Consider the following 23119-nt stretch of genomic DNA (forward strand, 5'->3'; position numbering starts at 1 on the left):
AAGTGAAATTTATTAAAGAGCATGCATTGCTTAAAAGTTTTTCGATACAGTATGTAAAATAAAATATCTTCCCTTGTGTGACCTAATGTGTATCTTCCTGCATTCCATCTGGAGCCTGGTCTCACAGGAGATGTGGGCCCATGGTGATGACCAACTTCACTGAGGTTGATCTAGATTTATTCTCTTTTTTCTTTTCTTCTTTCTAATTTGAAATTAAATTACAGTCTTGTGCCACGTAAGGACAGGGGTATGTTCTGGGAGATGTGTCCTTAGACAATTTTGTCATTTTGTGAACATCAGAGTGCACTTACACAAACGTAGGTGGCACAGACCTACCACACACCTAGGGTATATAGTATAGCCTATTGCTCTAGACTTCACAGCTGTATAGAATGTTACTGTACAAAACAACTTAATTAAATCAAGCACACGAGAAAATTATGCAGTCAAGAGATGAGGTATGCAGATGTATGAGGCTGCTGCCAGCCTAACATAGCACACTGTTTTATAGCAAACTTTTTTTTTCAAGTAGAAAGAATACACTCTAAAATAATGATGGAAAGTATAGTATAGTAAATACATAATCCAGTAACAGTCATTGATTATCATTACCACCAGGTATTATGTACTGTACATAACTGCTATATGACTGGCAGTACAACAGGTTTCTTTACACCAACTTCACCACAAACACATGAGTAATGCATTGTGCTACGATCATATCACTATATTAAGTGACAATTTGATATGAGCTATGTTAATAAAATGTTAAAGATAAAAATGTGCAAATCAGTGAAAGTGTGATTTAAAAAATAACTGTATACTCAAAGATTTAGGGCCCCATTGACTTGAAATGAAAAAACCTTGAACTGAGTTCCATTGCTTTTGAAATGTAACGAGTCAGATATGGTCTGTGAATTGTATTCCTTTAGATGAGAATTGGGAAGAGTCTTTCACCGTTCCCTGGCGACAAGCTCCACGCCTACGGATCTAAGACCCAAGAGGAGGTCTGGCTTCCAAAGCCAGTCTTGCAGCTGTCTTGAAGGCATGGCCCTGGGCAAGTCACTTACCCTTGGAGCTCTAGTTTGTCCACGTAGATAGCAAGAGCGCCTTCTTTTTAAAATATCTATATATTTATTGATTTTAAAGAGGAAGGAAGAGGGAGGGAAAGATAGAAACATCAATGATGAGAGAGAATCCCTGCTTGGTTGCTCCCTGCATGCCCCCTACTGGGGGTTGAGCCCATATCCTGGGCATGTGCCCTGACTGGGAATCAAACTGTGACCTCCTGGTTCATAGGTCGATGCTCAACCACTGAGCCACACCAGCCGGGCAACAGCTCCTGCTTTTTGCACAGGGATCCTGTGAAGATAAATGCGTGCTGTGGAAAAGCTTTAAGAATTGTGTAGTGCCAAGGTAATCTCCTGCCAATCTGGAGGCTGGTGTTTTTATAAAACTGGGAAAGGAACTGTTTGACAGTCTGTGGGAGAGAAATGAAATGAGAGCTTCTCTCTAGGTGACTACACCTAGCTCTCTGAGTTTTTAGAATAGGGCATGTACCCTAGAGGTTACTCTGGCTGACTATGGTCTTAGGGTTCTTAAGGAGTGACTATATTGCTAAAGTCATTTGGAAGCCACATCTAGGCAACAGTTCACAAATGGTAACATGGGGCGGTTTCAATCAGTAAGCAGGTATTTGCATTAAAAACAAAGCAAATGGCAACTGCATCAAAGCACAGGGATAATTTCGTGTTGAAATGATATTTGAATAAAGCAAGGGGCATGTAGAAAGCCACTTGGAGCCCTCGCTGGTTTGGCTCAGTGGATGGAGCATCGGCCTGGGGACTGGAGGGTCCCAGGTTCGACTCCTGTCAAGGGCACATGCCCAGGTTGCGGGCTCGGTCCCCAGTGGGGGGCGTGCAGGAGGCAGCCAATCAATGATTCTCTCTCATCATTGATGTTTCTCTCTCTCTCTCTCTCTCTCTCTCCCTTCCTCTCTGAAATCAATAAAAAAAAGATTTATTTAAAAAAAAAAAAAAGAAAGCCACTTGGAATTGTGGTGTTGTGGAGAAGCAGCTAATTGCTTGCCTCCCTTATCACTTTGCTTCTTTTAAGTGACTTAAGCAAGGTAGACTTTTAAATTGTGCCTTTATAAGTCTTTTTCATTTGTGCAAATTATAAATGTATGACTACTCAGGCCTTTATCCAGTCTCAGCTGTGTAGTATATTCTCTCTTTTGGACAGTTAAAAAGATGCTAGCTTTTGTGTCGTTTATCCTGGGAAATGAGTAGCTTTCTTTCACATCTCCTTTTGCCACACGTCCTTTGATTTGGATTGGTTCATAGATAACTGTGTGGGGGGAGTGGGTATATATTTATTTTTACTTTATGTGTAAGGATAATAAGAATATATGAAGTCTAGTTTTACCTGGATTTTACTTTGCATATATTAGGTTACCTGCTCTCGTCAATAGCTACCCGCTCAAGAAAGCTAAGTGTCTCCAGAATTGGTGACCTGTTTTTAAGAGAACTTATAAAATCTTTCTAAATGAAAAATCATTCCAGCAGTGTCTAATATTAGCAATTTTCCTCTGTCTGCTTTTAGAACTTATTGGCCAACCAGGTCAGACATTATTAAAGTTCAAGGGATCCAATGGGAAAAGTAATGGTTTTGTGCTACTATGAATTTTAAATGTTGCCATTTTCCTGTGTTATGGCATCATCTGTTCTACTAAAAATGTATAGAACTTTTAGACCAAATTCAGGGTCAAGGTTACAAGAGTGATGATGTGTCTGACTCATTCTGTTAGAATTATGTTGCCCAAATTATCTGAATACCATTTGGTACCAAGATACTTTTATCAAGTCATTTCAAAGAACTTACTATAAGATTTTTTTTTTGTTTGTTTCATCACTTCTTGGAAATTTATACAGACATGATTAGAGAATCTGAACTCACGGGACATGATAAGTGGTATTTACTCTACTGAAATAGTAGGGAGTTCTTTGTTTCTGAGAGTAACTGTGTTTTCTACCTAGCAAAAGCCTTTTAAATATATAACTCTTGGGGAGGCGAGTCTTCTGCAACATACATTCTGAGAGTTCACTCTCTCCAGCACATGGAGTGTGTCAACAAACAGCTGCTTAATAAACATGTTGAATTACTGAATAAATGAACTGACCACCTCATAGGTGTGGCTTTTAAATATGTAGTCTTGTAATATACAGAATTACTGGATTTAATGAAATGAAGAGAAACTGAGAAGAAAATTTACACAAAATCATGATGGCTCAGTTGAATGAATCCAGGCTTACCTACTTCTCTTTTGAAATGAAGTGAAATGTCCATGTTTCATAAAATCAATTGCTTCTTAATTTTCTTGCTATTATTATTATCTTAGAAGAGGAGGAAAAAAGGTTTGTGTTTTGAGAATCAAAATAGTCCATGCCTAAAGATAGTAAATATTATACTTAGGGGATTTTGTCTTGAACTGAAAAATCAGAGAGGCCTTGCCTTTTAGCAAATGAATAGCAATTTGTTTAATTGCTGGTATCTCCAGCTCTAAATCTGGTTGCTCACCAATGGTGTTTGGTAAGTGAAATCTATATACTAGTATATAAAAGCCCAGCAACCGGAACAGCAGAATGACTGGTGGCTATGAGGCACACGGTGGCAGCCAACCATCCTGATCCGGGGCCCGATCGGCCGGACAGGCCCCCCGATCGGCCACCAACACCCTGATCAGGGGGTGGGGCCAGCCACCAACCGCCCATGGCCCCTCCTCCCCGCTGGCCCAGCCCAATGGGCCCCCATTGGAGCAGGCCGGCCAGACCCCACCCTTGCACGAATTCATGCAGTGGGCCTCTAGTTCATTATAATAATGATTGGAGAGCCCTCTCAAAGAAATAGCAGATACCAAGAGTTTAAAATGGCTTGGATTTATTAAACAAGAATTAGGGAAACCGAGATAGCTTTGAAGTAGAGAGTTAACTTTTACTCATATTGTATTGCTGTGAATTGTAGTAGCTTTGTTTATGTGACTGTTGAGTTGACTGGGTCCTAAGGACTTCCTGGAGCAGAATTGCTATCCTGGAAGAGATACATTTCTGCCCTATTTAATCCACAGTTGTTTTGGGTTTTCTATCCCTTTAAGTTAAATGTACCCCATCTGATGTAGAGATAAAGATACTGGGTTTTATCAGATTGGACTCTGGGCTATCAGGTCCAATCAGAGCGTAAGTGGATCAGACCAAGTTTCTCACCATGTTCAGAAGTATTTCAAGGTGGGTGCCTGGTGAGTCAGGAGCTTTTCAGTAAGGTTAGCAGTTTTATAATTCCCAGTGCCTTTACTTTCCTGGTTCTAGATTTGGTCTGACTGAGTCAAAGCTCAGACATGGCTGTCTCGGTTTTCCCACAGTGACTTGTTTACATTACCTACCTGGATGTCATAAAGAGAGAGAGTTAGTTAGGGTGGGGTAACTGGCAATGTCAAGCACCCTATTTATAGTCTGGCCATGAACATCTTTTTCTTGAGGTCATCTACCTCACTATTTATTGATGTCTTAAAAAAATAGTTTATTGTTATGAACTCTGTGACAGCAAAGGCTGTCACTGAATATTTCTGTTGCATTTTGTATGGGCAAAATTTCTAGGCCTTAAAAATTAATTAGCACACACTCTCCTATTTTTTGTAAAGCTTAAGATCACTTGTTATGAGGTACCACTGTTTTGGGAAACTAAAAGTCTTCTTTAGCAATGCTATCACTATCCTGTGTTCACATGTTTATATGCTGTATTGTCTGTGGGTTGCAGTGTTTTAGTTTTTCCCTTAGAATGGATCTGTGCTGGGTATGAGGTGTGTGCATACTAAGGGATGGGGGGAGGAGGAGGATTATTCTTTATTTAAACCATCATTTGAAAGACTGCTCTGTGCAAGGTGCTAAATGTTGATGATGTAAAATTAAAAAAATATATATAAAGGCAAAAGGAGCCCCTGCCTTAAAGAACTCCGAGGCTAATGAAAAAAGCAAATGAAGAAAGGAAGAACACTTTAAATTAAAATTAAACATGAGTCTTATTTATGGGCTCACTAAATCCCGAAGTCTGAAGGGTTTCACAAACTCTTAGACCAAAGCAATTTTATTGAGAGCCCTTGAAACATCAGTGCCAGTCTCCAACAGCCAATGCAGAATCCTTCTAGGTATGTTTTTTAATGCTTAAAATTAAGATTTTCTTTTTTTTTTTAAAGAACACAGGATTCCTCAGCTGGGTCTTTTGTTTGTTTGTTTTTGGTTGGAAGCCACATGTTTTCCCTCTGGTTTTCTTCTTGGGACATTGTCTAATTGTCAGTATTCTGGTACAATCCGTTTTAATGTAATTATTGTGGGAATTCCCAGGTATCCTCCCTATTTTTATTCTAAAAACAATTCTGAAGGAGAATATTTGCCTTTGCAGTGGATTTTAGTGGAGCCTAACATTGGACCAGTGAGAGAATAGGGAGACAAGCTATCAGAAAAGGAAAATGAATGTCTGTACAGGAAAATGTAGGCAGTACGATCAGGAGTCTTTCTTCATCTCATTGTCTGGAATGCAGCTGCCACCCCCTGAGCCATAAGGAGGAGAAGCCCCATCTTCGTCACGGTGGACAGGTGAGCTGGGGTAGCTGGCTCTCAGGACCGGGAGCCCCAGAATTGAGCTTTGAGAGGCTCTCTCCTTTAGGAGCTGGATGCCTCTGCACATGTTTTGGTAATTTTTTCTAAGCATGCATTTTCTAATCTGCAGGTAGAAAGCAGTCTTTTCAACTGATACCCAGTATTGTTTTGAGAATTTAATGTATATGAAATTTTATTGTTTTCATTTCTTAAAACATTATTTATACAATAATTTTGTTGGTCTCCTACTTAGAGGGACAAATTCCTTGATAGTAGCTTTGCAAAACTGGAAAGGATAGTATTGATATAATTACAATATTTAGGGAAAGTTTTTGTTGGCTGACCTTTCTTTCTCTCTCTCTCTCTTTCTCTGTCTTTTTATCTTTCTTGCCCCCCCCCTCCCCTCAAGGGCTTTTAATAGAATTGCTTTGGTCTCAGAATTCATGATAGACTAAATGAAACCCTTCAGTCTGCTGGATTTAGTGAGACCATAAATTAGCCTCATGGTGAATGTATCTTTCTTTTCCCCTTTTCATTTGACACAATTCATTGAAATGACGACTACTCATAAGTGGTTAGAATTTTATGTGTGGGGAAACTTGGAGGGAAAAACTTTTTAAAGTGGGATGTTTGTTCCTTTCATCATAGTATCACCCGCATTTGGTCTCACCTGCATTTGATCCTTTTCAGGGTGTGTATGCTTAAAAATAGATCCCAGTGTGTTCCTTGATGTCTGCTCTTGGAACTGAAAGAGTTTATATTCAAAATAGACTTTCCAGCATTTTTACTATCACAGGTAGGGCAAAGCTGGTGGGATCTAGTTTCCCTCATTGGCAGGGAGTGGGCTTGTGGGAGGGATGGGGACCATTGGACCTGCCTGTAGACTTCCCTCTCTCCCCTTAACTGGCATAGACCATGGTGGGAGGAAACCAAAGCAGGTGTTTTGGAGGCTGAGGAGGTGGAAGAGGAGGAGGAAGAGGAGGCAATTGTGGGAGCTCTGTCATGGGGAGCCGGGCCCAGCAGTCGGGCTGGCCTTGAGCATGGGGCTTGATCTCCTGGCAATAACAGATTCTCCAGTATCTGTAATACAAGCTGGGTTTGTAAAGACAATATCCCCATTACATAAAAATCTGGGAATCATATTTTACATCAGCAGCCTTGGGGCCGAGTTGGAAGAAATAAGAGAAGCCAGTGTGACAGCAAACAGGACTTAATCTCGGGCACTGGAGTGTTTGGCCAAAGCTACTCACATTTGTCCTCCCTGAGGTTCAGGTTGGTCTGGGAGTCATGAGAAGACTTCAGGATGAGGTCAAGTAGCTCCAGAAGGTACCAGGCAGAGCTTGGTGCTTCTAGCAGGCGCAGTGAGCACATCTCCAGGTGAGTCCTGTCTTGAGTTACCTCAGGGTTTGTATCAGGGAAGGCAGCCTTTCCTGCTCCCTCTGATCTGGGGAGGGAGTGCGAGCCTTGGGAAGTCATTTGGATACTGAGAAGAGAATTTAAGTTTCTTATATCAAAATCTTTCCAAATAGGTGAGACACAATTCTTTGGAACTACTGATGCACTAGGCATGTCCAGATTTGGGGGGAATCGAATGAAATGCGAGCTTCAGTTCTATAGAATAAAGGGCACCTGCCATTGTCTTTTTTAGTTGGGTGGTATTTTTTAGGTGCATAATGAAATCAAGTCATAGAATATATATGACAACAAAAAGGTATATTTTCTCCTCTGAATTTTTATTTCTTTTTTTTCCAAATATATTTTTGTTAATTTTTAGAGAGAGAGGAAGGGAGAGGAATAGAGAGATAGAAACATCGATGAGAAAGGAAGTCATTGATTGGCTGCCTCCTGCACACCCCCTCTCCCCGCCGCCGGGGATCTAGCCTGCAATCAGGTCATGTGCCCTGACCAGGAATTAAACCAGCAACCTCTTGGTTCCTGGGTCGACACTCAACTGCTGAGCCACACCAGTTGGGCTGAATTTTTATTTCTCACATAAATAATATTAAAATCAGAAAAAAAGAATAAAGAATAAATAAATCACCTGTAACTCCAGACTCTTATACAGTTTTTTAAACTGCTTTCTTTTATAGACCTTGAAAACATGCTTACTTAAAATTGTAATGATAAACATAGTGTAAATATAACTATATACATATTTTACTTCAAATTAGAGCTAAAAATATACTCATTTACAGCCAGCAGTTGCACATTAACTTTACTGGGTGATGAATCAGATCTGTAGAGATGAACTTGAATGGTGAGAAGGTAGAAGCCTTTGTATGCAGGATCCATTCTCTTGGCAGGTGTGGTGGGGGGGGGGGGCGGCGCAGGGGGGATTGATCTGATGTAGGAGGCCCCAGTGGTGGAATTCTCAGCACTCTGGGCAGGGAGGTGGCAGTGGTATCTGATGGGAATACTCCTGTCTAGGGGTTTGGGCATTCTTCTTGGTTATGAAGCTTCTGAGCCTGACTTTCTGGTTCTGTGGGAGATGCCATGAGCTTTCTAAAAGTCTAGAGTAACTTCCCTTTGTGTTGACACTCGATTGAGTAGATTGGCAGGGAGTGGCAACTAATAACCTAGTGATGTTGGAGTACAAATTTTTTAAGGTAATTTTATCACTTGGATGCTAAAATCCAAGTATTATGTAAGGTTTGAGGCCAAAACTGCCTATGTTCACATGCTGGCTATTAGTACTAATATTAGTACTATTATGTTAATTCAGATAAGATACTTCCACCTTTGCCTGTTTCTTAAATACTACTACTGCTTTTATTTTTACAGTGTTGGCAGTTAGGTAAAATGGTACCTGGTACTCAAGAAACTGTCCACCAGTGTTGCTATATTTGTTGTCGTCATCACCATGATCACCATGACAGTAGTTATTTGTTGAGTGCCTACTTTTTATTAGACTGAAGGAGTTCAACAGAAATGGAGAAAAGTTACAAGTTGGATGTTCTGGCAGAAGTTGGTGTATAACAAAGCATAATTGTGTTGTGCATAAACTTAGTGACTGTACTCCATATCTGCTCATCCTCTGGGTTTTCCTTAGGACACACAGAGAAGTAGGGAAGGCATTCACCACCATTTAAGATTGGTTTTATTGGAATGAGTGACAATAAGTGCTGAGATTAACTGCCAAATGGATTTGATTGTGAATTAAGGATAAAAGGCTGTGGTGAGAGTTAAGATTTTGTGTTTAATAAGAGAAGAGCTTAATGCATTTTAAGGCATTCCTTTTGTTGTTTTAATATTCTTAGCATTTATTATTAAAGTGGGGTGGTTGTAGAATAATTATAGTCCACATGATGATGATGTTTTTAGAGAAGATTGAAGTTCTACAGTGTTTTCAAACTAATGTAGTAGGGAAAATATAGTATCTGAAGCTTCAAATAGCTTGACCTCATAAGAACACTATGAGGCTATGTAAAAGCACTAAGTATTCAGGAACTTAGTTTTATGCCAATTCCTGCATTTCCTTGTTAAATTCTTAAATGAAAAGCATAAGTTTGGCAATTGGAGTTTGGGTGTAGGGGATAAAAGACACGGAAAGAGTATGAGATTATTAGTACTATTATGTTAATAAAACTGAAAATTTATTTGGGAAGAAAGCAGTTGAGATGGTAGTTCGATTTTTATAAATTACAACAATTAGAAAGTGAATCTGGCCAATCGTTTTTACTGTTCTCTTTATAAGGTCTCTGTGACCTATTAAATTAAGAAAGATTAGGAGGGCAGAACACATATTTTGTACAGAAATGGAGTAAGGAAATGTTTAAGTGGTTTTGTACAATATTCTAAACTTTTTACTGTGAAAAGGTTGAAAAGTAATTGTGCTTATTAGACATAGACTAGCAGCATTATGATTACAGAATTAAATTAGCCTGTAGATGTTCATTCATTCATTTATGAAGATGTAGAGGGGCAGAATGACTTGATATTCTAGCAGGATTTCAGAAACCGAGGAATTCCCTGAGAAAAGATGATTACTCAGACATTCTCTGTATAAACAAAACCAGAAAATATTTGAAATCCAGAGGGGAGAAGAAATGGACACCAGTGAGTAAGATCAGAATGCTTCATAAAACTCAGTATGTGGAATAAGTAAGCTGATACAGGCACAAATTTAGTTTTCTGTGGAAGTTTTTAGAACCTATGCCCAAGAAAGAGACAGTTAAAAAAGAACTCAAGAGAGAGTTTAGCCCATCCCTAAAACTTAGAGAATTGGCTGTCTAGCTGGGAATATTGAAGACACTAGTGACTCCAAGTGTGGCCTACTGTGAGTGGACCTAAGTGTCTCGTTCATTTTGGGGCTGCCATAACAAAATACCATAGGCTGATGGCTTAAACAATAGACATTTCTTTTCCCAGAGGTCTAGAGAGTTTGAGATCAGGTTGCTAGCATGGTCAGGTCCTGGTGAGGACACTCTTCCGGGCTTGCAGACGGCACCTTCTCACTATGCCCTCACTTGGCCTTTCCTTGGTGCATGCACTCAGAATGATCTCTTTCTTCTTCTCAAGCAACTAATCCCTTCATGAGGGTTCTTCCCTTGTGACCCAATCTAACCCTGATTACCTCCCAAAGGTCCCTTTTCCAAACACATTGTAATTTGTTACAGCATCTTAGAAAACTAAAGTATTTGCCTATAGTAGGATGTTTAATAAATTTTTACTTTTAAGATAAAGTAAAAGTAATTTATTTGGTTTGACAAGCTGTTGTTTCAAGAAAACTGTCTGAGGGAGATCAGAATTGGTAATGCTTTTAGCTCTGAATATTACTGAGGAAAAGTGAACAATGTTATTTGGTGCTATTTTAGGACTAAGGCTTTTGCAGAAGAAAAAGCAAATGCTATCATGGAGTAGGAGGAGAATGCTTATTGGTTAGTGGTAAAAGTTATCTCATTCCATCCATGGTAATAATATAATGGGTTGTCTATTAAATTACGCTGAACATTGTTTGTTAGAAAAGTGATTTTGTCACTTTAATGAAAATGGATAACCATTGTTCTTTAGTGCCTCATTTTGTATAGTTAACCATTTTGACATGTGCCCTTCTAAAATTAAATGCATTTTAAGGATGAGGAGTGTCTCTATTTTCCTTAACATTGGCCACCATGATAGAAGCACTGAGAGTCAAACAAATAAGTTTGAAGTTGCTGCAAAGAGGGGGGCGCCTTTATGGTCCTCATGACCTACCTACTTGTCTCTTTTCTTGGGATTACCTGGTTCAAGTCAGATACCTTCTCATAAAAAGAGTCTTTTAATACTTGAAGAATTGTGAGGTTGAATATAATATATATAAATATATTTTTAAATAAATTATTCAGGTAAATATCTGGTGGTTCTTTTGTTAAATATCTGTGTTCAGTTTTGCATAAAAAATAAGGTAATTTTTAGCAGTGAAGTAGTTATGGTGTGTGTAACACCATGAGGTGATTATTTAACCTCTATTGGGGAAAGTGGTATCTTATAATCAATGGTGAATGAAAGGAGTTAATTATTTTCCTTCATGTTCTCACCCTGTGGTCTGATTACTTTAAATGCCTAGAAGTCTTAATAAACAATTCAATCACTATAGCTATTGACCTAGAATAGACCTGCTGTTAGGCCCACACAGAAATGCCCAGTGTCAACATGATTACAAGTCATTATTATTAGGACCAAGGCAGTTTCCTGATACACTATACGTACTTGAAAGTTTTAGGGCTGTATGCAGAGAGAAATTTAATCTAAATCTTTGAGATGTGAAATTGATAAAAATCATAGAACTTTTAAGATGAAAATGGATTCTACATTGCTGGATCATATGGGACCTCTATGCTTAACTTTTTGAGGACTGGTCTAATTGTTTTCCAAAGCAGTTGTACCAATTTATAACCCTACCAACAATAAATGAAGGTTCCAATTTTTTCACAAAAAAAGAAAAGAAAATGGATTCTACAGTCATGAATCTAGGTACAAATGGTAAAACTGAGTCTTTGAAATATTAAGTGATTTTTCTAATTGGATTTTAACCAGTTGACTGCCACAATAGTTTGAATTTAATTTAAAAAGGTCTGCTGCTTGCGTCTATAGACACTTATGGCGTACAAATGGTTAAGTATCCCAAGAATAAAGACAGTAGTTCTCAAAGGTAGTTCCTTAACAGCACAACTTTTGATGCTCCCTATTGTTTAAAAATAATTGTAGAATACATAAGGATGCCTGTCAGAAATTTGTAAGAGAAAACTAGGTTCTGAAGAACTAAGATGGTCCTAAATCAGATGAAAGAACACATTTACCTGGAAAAATAATCACTTTTTATATTGAGAGGTCATATTTAAAATTTTGCATTTATAGTAGAAAAAGAACTGTCATAGAGGAAAATTTTGATCTCCCATTCATTGCATCTTTGGGTGGTAAGAAGTGGGAACTTGTGGGTTTGGGATCTATTGGTGATATAACTTATGTTCTAGGATATTTTACTTTTATATTTGTATTTATGATTTAATTTATACACATTGGTCATTGATACATTATGATTATTAGAATAATAAAACTATTAAAATATGCAATATTCCCACCTGTAGAGATGACCTGACAATTATTCCAGTAAGCCCTGCTTATAGCACAACTTATTCCTTTTATATATACCTGTACCTGGTATAAAATAACGCTTTGTGTAACCTTGGACAAATCATTTCATTTCTATGACCTTTAGTTTTGTTATTTTTAAAATGAAAGACTTCTGCTTGATCTAAAAATCCTCTAATATCTCATCTCTTGAAATAGTTCTCTTACTAAAATAACTTGTTTTAATGGTGATAGCATGGTATAGGATCCCAAGTCCAATTATTTCCCTAAAGAGTAGAAGTTCTCCAAGTAGAATAAGGAGGGTCTAAGAACATTCTAGATTCCAGAAAAAAAACAGTAATTTATGGTGATGTGGTGAGATTAAAGTATAAAATGCTTGGGGGATTGAAGGTGGGAAAGAGTTGTGGGAGGCAAAAAGAAGATGACTGAAGCCAAAGTCTCAAGTGCTTTGAGTTTGAACTTCATTGTATAGGTAATAGACACCTCCCGGGATTTTCAAGCCCACGGGGTAACGTAATCAGATGTGTATTTTAGAAGTGTTCTTGGTAAATTGGAGATTGGATTAAAGGGTATAGAGATATGAAGCAAGGGAAGTGAATCAGGACACTATTTAGTAGTTGAGGGGAGTAGGAAAAATGTGAAAAACTTTTGATGGTAGAATTAATGAGACTTGGTGACTTTTTAGATGTTTCAGGTGTGGGGAGGAAAGAATCAAGAATGACTCAGATTTCTAGCTCTAGCAGCTGTGTTTATGGAAATGGTTGCTTTAATGGAGGTTGGGTATAAAACACTTTGGCGGGAAAGGAAGGTGGTGGTAAATTTGTCTTTAGCATACTTATGGTCAAATAGGTGAAAAGTCCCATAAGTAGTTACAAAATTGAGACTGTGAATCTGAGTAGAGTTGAGGCTGGAAAAGAAGAAAAAAAAATCTATGTGTGCATGTGTGTGTGTGTATGTATGTATGTATGTATGTTTTGGAGTTACACAAGTAGTTATTGGGAAAACAACAAGGTGTGCTGTCACCTATATGGACATATAAGGTGAAAAGAAAAGAAGGTTGAGGACACCTCCCTGGGAAATTTCAGGGAAGAGTTCAAGCAGCTAAGGAGAAAGATAAGTGGTTAACAGAGTAGGAGGAGAGATTAGAAAATAGTGCCCTGGAATTCATAAGAGGAAAGATTTTCAAGGAAAGAAGGGTAGTCAAAGGTGCAAAATGTTTGAATGTGTTCAGCTAAGATAAGTCTGTCTTCGGGGTTTGCTGTATAGGATTTATGGAACCAAAGACCTTCAAAGACATTCGGTAATGAAGAGAAATAGTGATGGACAATACTTTGAAAGGTAGGCAGGTTTTGACTTAGGAAGACAGAAGTGTGTTTGGAAATAAATGAGTAATAGCCGGAGGGAGGAAATAATGGAAGATATACTAGCTAATACTATATGCAGAGTTGGAAGAAAGTTGAATTTTCACCAGCAAGGGAAAAGTTGTAAATACCTTTATATACAGGATATTGTTATCTGTTAACTTTTCTTGTGCTTTCTCTCTCTGGTACTCAGTGAAATTACTATAAACCTAATATAAAGATCTCTTATAATCCGATTTATTAAACAAAGAAAGAAATCATTGTAGGAAGAAGGAATTGGTGAACATTTTTATAAAATGTATTTGCTATTTATATATTGTTGAAGTTAGAGGGATTGCTTTAGAGAAAATGACCAGACATCTGGTCTTGCAAGCAAAATGAAGTGTCTGTCACCCAGGCTTCTTAGTCTTTATCTGATTTTCATTGTGCTAGTTCTTAAAAGTTAATACATAAATTTAATTAGAAAGGAGAGAAGTGTAGGTACTTAAGACTAATTAAATCAGAACACTTATGATAGGGTGAGACTCAGAGCAGAAAAGACTTAAAGACAAATTTATCCAACTCCTTTTTGATTTTTTTCTTATTTTTATTATGAAATATAGCACACACAGAGAAAAGAATAGAGAATAATGTAATGGACTCTATGAATCCACCTCTGTTTATATTTGCTTCAGATGCTTTTTAAACTTCATAGAAATGAAATATTCAGACACCATTTTACAATCCTTCTCTCCTTCAGATTTTTATTTATTTATTATTTGAAAGCACTTTCCCTGATTTCTTTCCTTTTCTCCTTTACTTGAGGTAACCATTGTCTAAGTTTAGTGCTTATTAGCCTCATTTGTTGTTGTTTTTAATATACCCATATATGTACATGAAAGAAAGGTAATTATATTTTGCTGTTTTATACTCTATTTAAGTGGTATCAAATGTATTTAGAATTCTGTAACATGCTTTTATTTATTTTATTTTTTGGTAAATACTATATTTTTGAAATGTATCCATGTTGATATCTGTTAGAGTAAGTTCCCTACTTTATTTCAGAACATATTAACTATTCATGACCATGCATTCTTAATGGATTTTAAGATAAGTTTATCAGTTTCTACCATAAAACTGTGTTTTAAGTTTCATTGGATTTTTATTAACATTATTGATTGATATATAGAGAATTGACCATTTTATTTATACTATCTTTCCACCCATGATACTTTCTTTCTAAAAATATCTTTACATTTAGTCAGGAACTCTTTTATGCTCTTTAGTAATGTTTTATAATTTTCTTCAAAAGTTTTACACTTTTTTGTGAAATATATTTCTAAGTACTTTATGGTTTTTATTATTGTGAATGAGATCTATTTTCTATTCCATTTTCTAATTGAATACTATTAACTTTTAAGAATTCTATTTATTTATTTTTATATTACTTTTATTCCAGTTACCTTTCTGATATCTCTTATTAGGTTTTATAGTTTGTAGATTCTTTTGGTTTTTTTTCTATATAGAAAGCCATCTCATCTACAAACAAGGAGGGTTTTATTTATTCTTGATTCTCTTATTTCTTTTTCTGTTTTATTTTGTGTACTAGGATCTCCAGTTTGCTAGAACCTTCTAGAATAAAATAAATTCCTTTCTCCTTTCTTCTACTATCCAATTAGTGCAATAATTTTCTACAACTATTTATACACACCACTATCATTGCTCGATATTGCATATTTTTGTTATTCCCATCATGATTTCTTCTTTAGGAGTTAGTTAGGAATGTATTTTTTTAATTTCTGAAAATAAATGTTTTGCAGAACTAACTTTTTAATTATTGAATTCTAATTTAATTACCCTTTTATCAGTTGTAGTCCAACCAAGTCCTGAGTAGAACTTTTGACAGCTTTATAGGGCTAGAGGACAAGGCTTAAAGATTAGGACCCCTGAAGGTGGGAGCTATTATAAATCCCAGGCTTTGATTTGAGGTGGGACCTTAAAGGACTATGCCCCAGGAGTATAGTGAACTAAAATAAACAGTCTACATTACTGCATTTCAACTTAAAGTTTACCTCATTGGCCTCCTAAATTGGACCAAGCTGATTTTGTACTCCTAGTGCTCTCAGAATCAAACCACAAGCTTCTTTGGAGAAAGACAACATCATTCTAGTCTTCAAATTATTTATAAATCGCTTTTAAAGTAATATGTCACATAATATACAGTCATAAAAGAAAACATGACAGTATGAATGAGAGCCAATAGAAACTGTAGAAATAGAGTCAAAGGAGCTTAGTTATTGGAAGTACTAAACAGAACTTCTATAATTGTAGTTTATTGAAGATGCTAAAAGAAAAAAGATTGAAACATTCTGCAGGGAACTTATTTTAAAAAGAAACAAATAGAAAATCTATAAGTGAAAAATATAGTAACGGAAACTGGGGGGATTTAACTCAATGGATATATTTTATAGCAAAACAGAAATTACTGAAGAGAGAATTACCAAACTGGAAGATAGGTCAGAAGAAAATACCCAGATTGGAACATAGAATAACAGAAAGGTGGAATGTATTAAGAGAGTGTGAGGAATAAAGGATATAGGAGGGAGGGCTAATTGGAGTTTCAGGAGAAGGGGAGCAATGTTTGAAAAACAGTGGTTGAGAATATTCCTCCAAGTGATGAATGGTATCCAGCTACATATTTAAGAAGTCCAACAAATTCTAAGTGGGTTTTACTAAATACCACAGAATTAAAACTCTAAAAACTAAAACTAAAAATGTCTTAAAACCAACTAGAAAAATAAGATATATTATCATTGAAAAGAGCCAGCATTTGACATCACCAACACATCTGCACTGACAGAATTTTAAAAGAGAGTTATTCCAAATCGAAGAGTAGAGAAGGAAAGAATGAAGGGCAATGAAATGATATACATGTGGGTAAATCAGAGTGAATAGAAACTGTAAAAACAATGGCAATGTCTTTTGAATTTTAAGATATATACAGCATTAAAACAACATCAATAATATCCTATATGTCAGGAGAGGATAACCCTACATAGTGTTGTAAAACTTTTGTGTTTTCCAGGTAGTACTTAATCCCCAATTACAAATAAATTTTGATAAGTTGAGGAGGCTTGTGGTTAGGTAGGAAGAGTGTAAAACCTTTAGGCTACCAGGGAAAATATAATGACAAAGAAGTATTAAATTAATTGAGAAGACAAAAAAAGGAGAGAAAAGGAATGTATAGTGGTTAAGACAATTAGCATTTAGTAAGATGACACATTTGAATCTACATATATCAGTACTTACATTAAATGTACATGATTTAGCTACAGTAATCAAAACATTGTGATACCTGTGCAAAGATAAAAACATATAAATTAGGGGTCAACAGATTAGAAAATTCCAAAATAGACCCTCAGATATTTTGTTTCCTCAAAGGCACCAAGATAATTAAATGGGCAAATGATCTGTGGTCAGGTGAATATCTGTGTGAAAGTAACAAAAACAATTTGTGACAAACTGCACAAAATTAATTCAAGATAGATCATAAGCCAAAGTATAAAATCTAACACTCTTAAGCTTCTAGAAGAAAATGTATGAAAATGTCTTTATGACTGTTGGTAAAGATTTCTTAGAAAAGACACACAAAAAGTACCAGTAGTAAACATTAATTGATTTTCTCAAAATAAAAAACTACTGCACTTCAAATGGTACCACAAAGAACATGAAAATGCAAACAGAGGACTCAGAGAAACTGTGATGAGATTGTACAGCAATGGAAGCTCCCCTTTAGTGTTGATGGGAGTTTAAACTTGTTCATAACGTTTTGAAAATTTGTTTGACAGTATATAGCGTAGCTAGACACTTGCATGCAGGATGACCCAGAACTCCACTTCTACATTTATACCTATCTTTTTCAAATAAGATGTGCGCCAAGAGACACATACAGAAATGTTCACAGCAGCATCATTGTCATTATAGCCAAAGATTGGGTTCAAGGTTTCATCAACAATAAGATAGATAAATGTGGCATGCACGTATACAATGGTATACTATATGGCAATGAAAATGAATTAACTGCACTTAAATGACCACAGGTGACTCTCACAGGCATACTGTTGAGTGAAAGAAACCAGATTCCAAAGAGCACACACTGTGTGGTTCCATTAATGTGAGATTTACAAGCAGGCAAAGCTAACTTATGGAATTTAGGAATACATATTAGGGTGATAAAACAATAAAGAAAAGCAAGAAAGCAGTTAACATTAAGGTCAGATTGATTTGTGAGAGAGAAGGGTGGTGATCAGAAAGAGTTTCTTTTGGGGTGCCAGCAGTATAAGACCACGTGGTTACGTGGTCTTGCTTTATATGTATTCATTCAGCTATATATTTGTTCCCTTTTTTTTAAGTGTCGTATTCACAATAAAAATTTGAAAAAAGTAATATGTAAAAGTATGGATAAATGTTAAATCATATAATAAAGATATATTATAAAAAATTATGTTAAAACACTGCAATTTAACAAAATTTACATTTGTCTATGGACACATTCACACAGTTCTTACACCAGACATGGGGTAAAAACTAAGGAAGGCTATACACCATAATGCAAACAGTGAACATCTCTGCATTTTGGGCAAAACCTGTATTATTTTATAACTAGAAAACTATTAAATATCCTATATAATAAAAAGGTAATATGCAAATTGACCCTAATGGCGGAAAAACCGGGAATGACCAGTTGCTATGATGGGCACTGACCACCAGGGGGCAGACACTCAACACAAGAGCTGCCCCCTGGTGATAAGTGCGCTCCCACAGGGGGAGCACTGCTAAGCCAGAAACCGGCTCATGGCTGGCCAGCACAGTGGTGGTGGTGGCAGCAGTGGCAGGAGCCTCTCCCGCCTCTGTGGCAGCGCTAAGGATGCCCAACTAATGGCTTAGGCCCGTTCCCCGTGGGGAGCAGGCCTAAGCTGTTAGTTGGACATTCCCTGAGGGCTCCCGGGCTGCCAGAGGGATGTCTGACTGAAAGCTTACTATAGGCCCAATCCCCTGGGAGCAGGCCTTAGATGGCATGTGGACATCCCCTGAGGGGTCCCGGACTGCGCAGGCCGGGCCGAGGGACCCCCCCAAGTGCATGAATTTTCATGCACCGGGCCTCTAGTTATATAATAAAATTAACACCTATGAAAGATATTGTCATCTATAGAGATTGATTGGGTTTATACCTGTGCTGTTCAGAGAAGGCTTTAAAGCTGCTTTATATGCAGTAAATAGCATTTGAGCAAAAGACACATGTGCAGTCACATACTAGTAGAGACACTCCAGGCAATGGTATGTGGCTGTTAACAAAATATATACCTTAGCTGCAGAGAGAATCATAGAAATTTCCCAACAGTTTTTAATCCATGACTGTTTCCTGTAGTCAGAAGTTCCTTTACTGTTCAACACACTAGAAAAGAACAGCATTTTTATGTAGTTAAGTAAAGGAAAACTGTAATTTGATTTTTTTTTTTGAAAAGGGATTATTGTCTAAGACCATGGAATTTGATTAAAATGCTAGACATCCTGTGGCTTTAATTTTCTATCAAAACCCCAACAATGCTCACCTTTCAGGGTTATTTGGAGTGTAATATAACATGTAAATGCTCAAGTGGGGGTATTAGCACACATGATGTGCAAAACCAGTTTCTGGGAACTCTTAGCAAAGCAAGTTAACGCTGGGGTTAAAAGTTTGGGTTTTGGAATTGGATATGATTTCTAGCTGTACTGCTAATCTTAGCTTTTTAATTGTGTATTTTACTTAATTTTTATTCCTTCATTTCTCCATCTTTAAAATAAGGATAATAATAGTACCTATCTTAGAAGGTTGTTGAGGGTAAATAAAGTGCTCAAGTATATAAATCTTGGCTCTTGTTGTAGAGCTGTTTTGCATGTGACTTAAGCTTATCAGCCAAATTAATTAAGTGCCTGGGACAGTAACTACTTTTTTCCTATACACAATATAAGTATACCTTTTAAGACTTTCACTACTAAACTTAATGCTTTCACCTATATACTAGTAATTATTTATGGAAATATTTGCTATGATTAGGCATAATCTGTATTCTGGATCCTTAATATGAAGTCAGAAATCAGAAAAAAGAATGGAGGAGGGGAAGTATGATGGATAAGTTTTTCTCTATTTCCTGAATTTAGTTTAACTCTTTTTCCTGTTTTTTTCCACAGTAATTTCCCAGATTCTTTCCACTACACATTGTACGTTCCTGAAAAAAAAAAGTAATTAGTAGTATTTTACCAATTCTTGCTCTTTTGTTGAATTCTGTTTTGATTTTGAGGGGGGAACGGCTCTGTGTTTCAAATTTGCATGCAGGTGTGTGTTTGAAGTGTATGTGTGAGGGAGGGTGGATGTACTTTCATAGCAAACCTTGCTTGACTAGTTCTCTGAATCAGAAGACACATAGAGCCAGTGTTCCCGTGTGTTCTTTCACACATTTAGAGAGGGTGTTTGTGCCTTGTCATTGTGAAGTTTCCAAGCCTAATGCTTTGTAGAAGTATCCTGACTTATCTCCTTTTAATTGGTTTATTGCTCCCCAAGTCCCAGAAATAATACTCATTTTGCTCAGATAATTTTGAGTGCACTAGAGTGTAGACATTTATGCTTCCTAGATTCTGTAGCAAAAGGAGCTTGAAAATTAAATAACGGTTTTATTTCTTTATGGTTCTTTTCAGAGGTTTGGTACTTGGGAAGAGGAAGGGCATAAAATGTGTGGTATCTTCTTCCTTAAGACTTTACTTGTTTTAAGTCTTCACCTGGGAGCATGATGACTTGCCTTTTGTTATGGATGTTGCAACTAAGTGTATGCTGAGTTCTGCTCCTAGTCTGTGCTGCACCCATCCAACCCTCATTTTCTCTAACATCCTTCAGATTACTGTCTTAGCTGGATGGCTTTGGGGACATGTTGAGTTAAATATTTTATGGGGAACTGTGTGTGTGTATGTGTGTGTGTGTGTTTGCCTGTTTTTACATATTTGGCATCTGAAGTGTCTTGAATGCAATGTAAAATGATGTTAAATAGTACACCGTCAATGTTTAAAATCTGTACAGGAAAATCACACATACCAATTTATGATCACTAGGCATATCAACTTAGTGACACAGGGATAGAGGAACAATTTTAAGGAAGCCAAATATAGTAGCTGCCAGCTAGGAAGAGATTTAGAAAGTGTAAAAATGGACAACCCCTTTCATGTATTACCTCCAAAAACATGCCATCTTGATGGAGCACCTCCTTACCAGGGCACATAGAAACCTGGGCAGTTTTATTCCTTTGTTTTTGAGGGTTAAAACAAATGTATTATTACTCAAAAGAAGTACGGAGCTGGTCAGTTCAATTCGTGGTCTCTTGAGCAGTTCAACAGCGTCCTTCCTCAAGGACTGGGCTCTTTCAGTTTCTGTCCCACCGTCCCCCCTATGGCCTTTGTCCTCGTGCTTGTTTTCTCATTGCTGCAACATGGCTGCTGCTGCTCCATAGAGCCATTTGTCACCCCTTGGCAAGGTCTTACATAGCCATCTAGGGCTCCTCCCAATTGCTCCTTCCTCAGACATGGGAGGAACTTCATCTGGGAGGGTAGCATGGGAAAAAACACGAAGCTGGTTTTTGAAGAGGTTTTAATAATATATTGGATATTTGTGCAAATTAAGTGACTGTATTTTTTACTATGAAAATTTATATGCTAAGTGACGGATGGATATATGTTACAAAGCCAGTGCAATCTTGAAATATGTGAAAGTTCAGGGCATGATTTATTTCACCAGATCCCTAAAAAATAAATGAATACCTGACAGTGTTTTAATTGGGGGGATGGGGGGAAATGTGTGCACACATACTTTGGAAGTTTCTTCTAAGTCAATTCCTGTCCACCTCATTTAATGATTTATTTTGATGTCCTAGTTCCCCATACCCATGGCCTTAGGACATTGTGGATACTTAGTGAATACTGCTGACTGACTGATTGTGGTATTCAAGATTGACCTTCTCAGAATTAACACATTGGAAGAAACAAGCAAATAATATACCCTGGAGTCAAGGTCTTAGTTGCACTAAAACTACTTTCCTACTTTATATGTGAGGCTGTTCAGAACTCTCTTCTCTAAGCTTAGCACATACAGAAGCAGAGGCGAGGCTGGCCAATGACTGCAGAGGTCATGCAGTTCTCTGCAGCTCTGTCTAGTCCACCAAACCCAAGGCATTTTGGACCCAGGCCTGCCTGTCTGTTGTTACCATGTGAAGTAACTCATTTTCTCATTTTAGGTCTAACCAGAGTTTACTCCCAGTGTGCTAAGCTGGGACCTTCTCTCTAATCCTCTTGGCCATCGAGAGAACGGGTTGCTCCCTAGTCTTTGTCCAGGGTTTTAGTTGAATTCTAAGCTGTTTAAAGACATTTTTCTGGCTAAAGACATTATCTCATCTGACCTTACCATTCTGGGCAGCTACAGTTACATTTTTAAAATTTATTCACAGTTTAGTTTCCTCCTCTTTAGTCATTGGTCCCCAACTTGAGCATTACAAGCATATTCTTTCCATCATATTTTTGACACATTGCGACAGATATTCTGCCTACCATAAAAATTTATTTTAACATAAATATGTTTTGCTTTACAATGAGGAGAGGTTCCATTTATTGCACAAAAATATCTAGTGTATTAACATTCAGTGGCTTACAAAGATTTGGGTATAATTTTACTATTTGTTTTAGAAGGTAGTCGTCAGCAACCCTACTAGGGTTTATAATTTGCATGCAAAACTCAGGCAAGCCAGGCATAATAAGATTTTATATATAAAGTTGACTTTTTCAAAGGTGGTTTCCATTTTTAAAGGGAAATTGAAAAAATTGGACTATAATGAATTTGTAATTGTATTCACTAATTCCTCAGTACTTTTGAGTTATTGAAACCATCCTTTAGTAATTACCAGTTTTCTTTAGTAAACATTTATGGTTTTATTTTCAACCCACTTTTTGTAATCTGATAAGAGTGGAAAGCGGTTAGAAGCCAAATCTATGAAGGAATGCAGAAAATGATAAAAAATGAGACGGTGAAAAAAGCAATATGCTGTCATCGGTTTTGTTTCTTTTTTTTACACTCCCCAAATTACCTATGATGAGCTCAAGAGGTTTCATTCTTGAATAGGAAAAAAATTACTTATTCACAGTGCTTTGGCATACTGTAAAAGTCAAATTATTAACCCTGAAATTTGTTCAGATAGCATTTAGTAGGAAAACATTTCAAAGATAATTCATTGTTTTCAAGATATGATAGGTGGCTATACCTACAGAGGGCAATCAAAAAGAGTAGCAATGGGGCATTGATTGCTTTTTTAGAGAGAAAGACATTCCATTCCATTTTTAAATGGTAACAATTGTGAGAGGAAAAAACTCCCACTTGGGAAGAATGTTTTCCAGGTTGCTTCATTGGCAGGTGTCTGACATCGCATGGGGTCTAGGTGCAGAAGGCGTATGACAGTCTTTGGGAATGACTCACTTCAAGGACCT

The 23119-nt window shown here is 37.0% G+C and overlaps 1 protein-coding gene across 3 annotated transcripts in view; it reads left to right on the forward strand.

Moving 5' to 3' along the window:
* The window catches only part of CUNH15orf41 (chromosome unknown C15orf41 homolog), a 216306-nt gene that overhangs the window by 31426 nt on the left and 161761 nt on the right, over positions 1–23119 (forward strand). The window lies entirely within an intron of this gene.

This window comes from Myotis lucifugus, unplaced genomic scaffold (assembly GCF_000147115.1).
Source record: "Myotis lucifugus unplaced genomic scaffold, Myoluc2.0 scaffold_38, whole genome shotgun sequence".
NCBI classification, from domain to species: Eukaryota; Metazoa; Chordata; class Mammalia; order Chiroptera; family Vespertilionidae; genus Myotis; species Myotis lucifugus.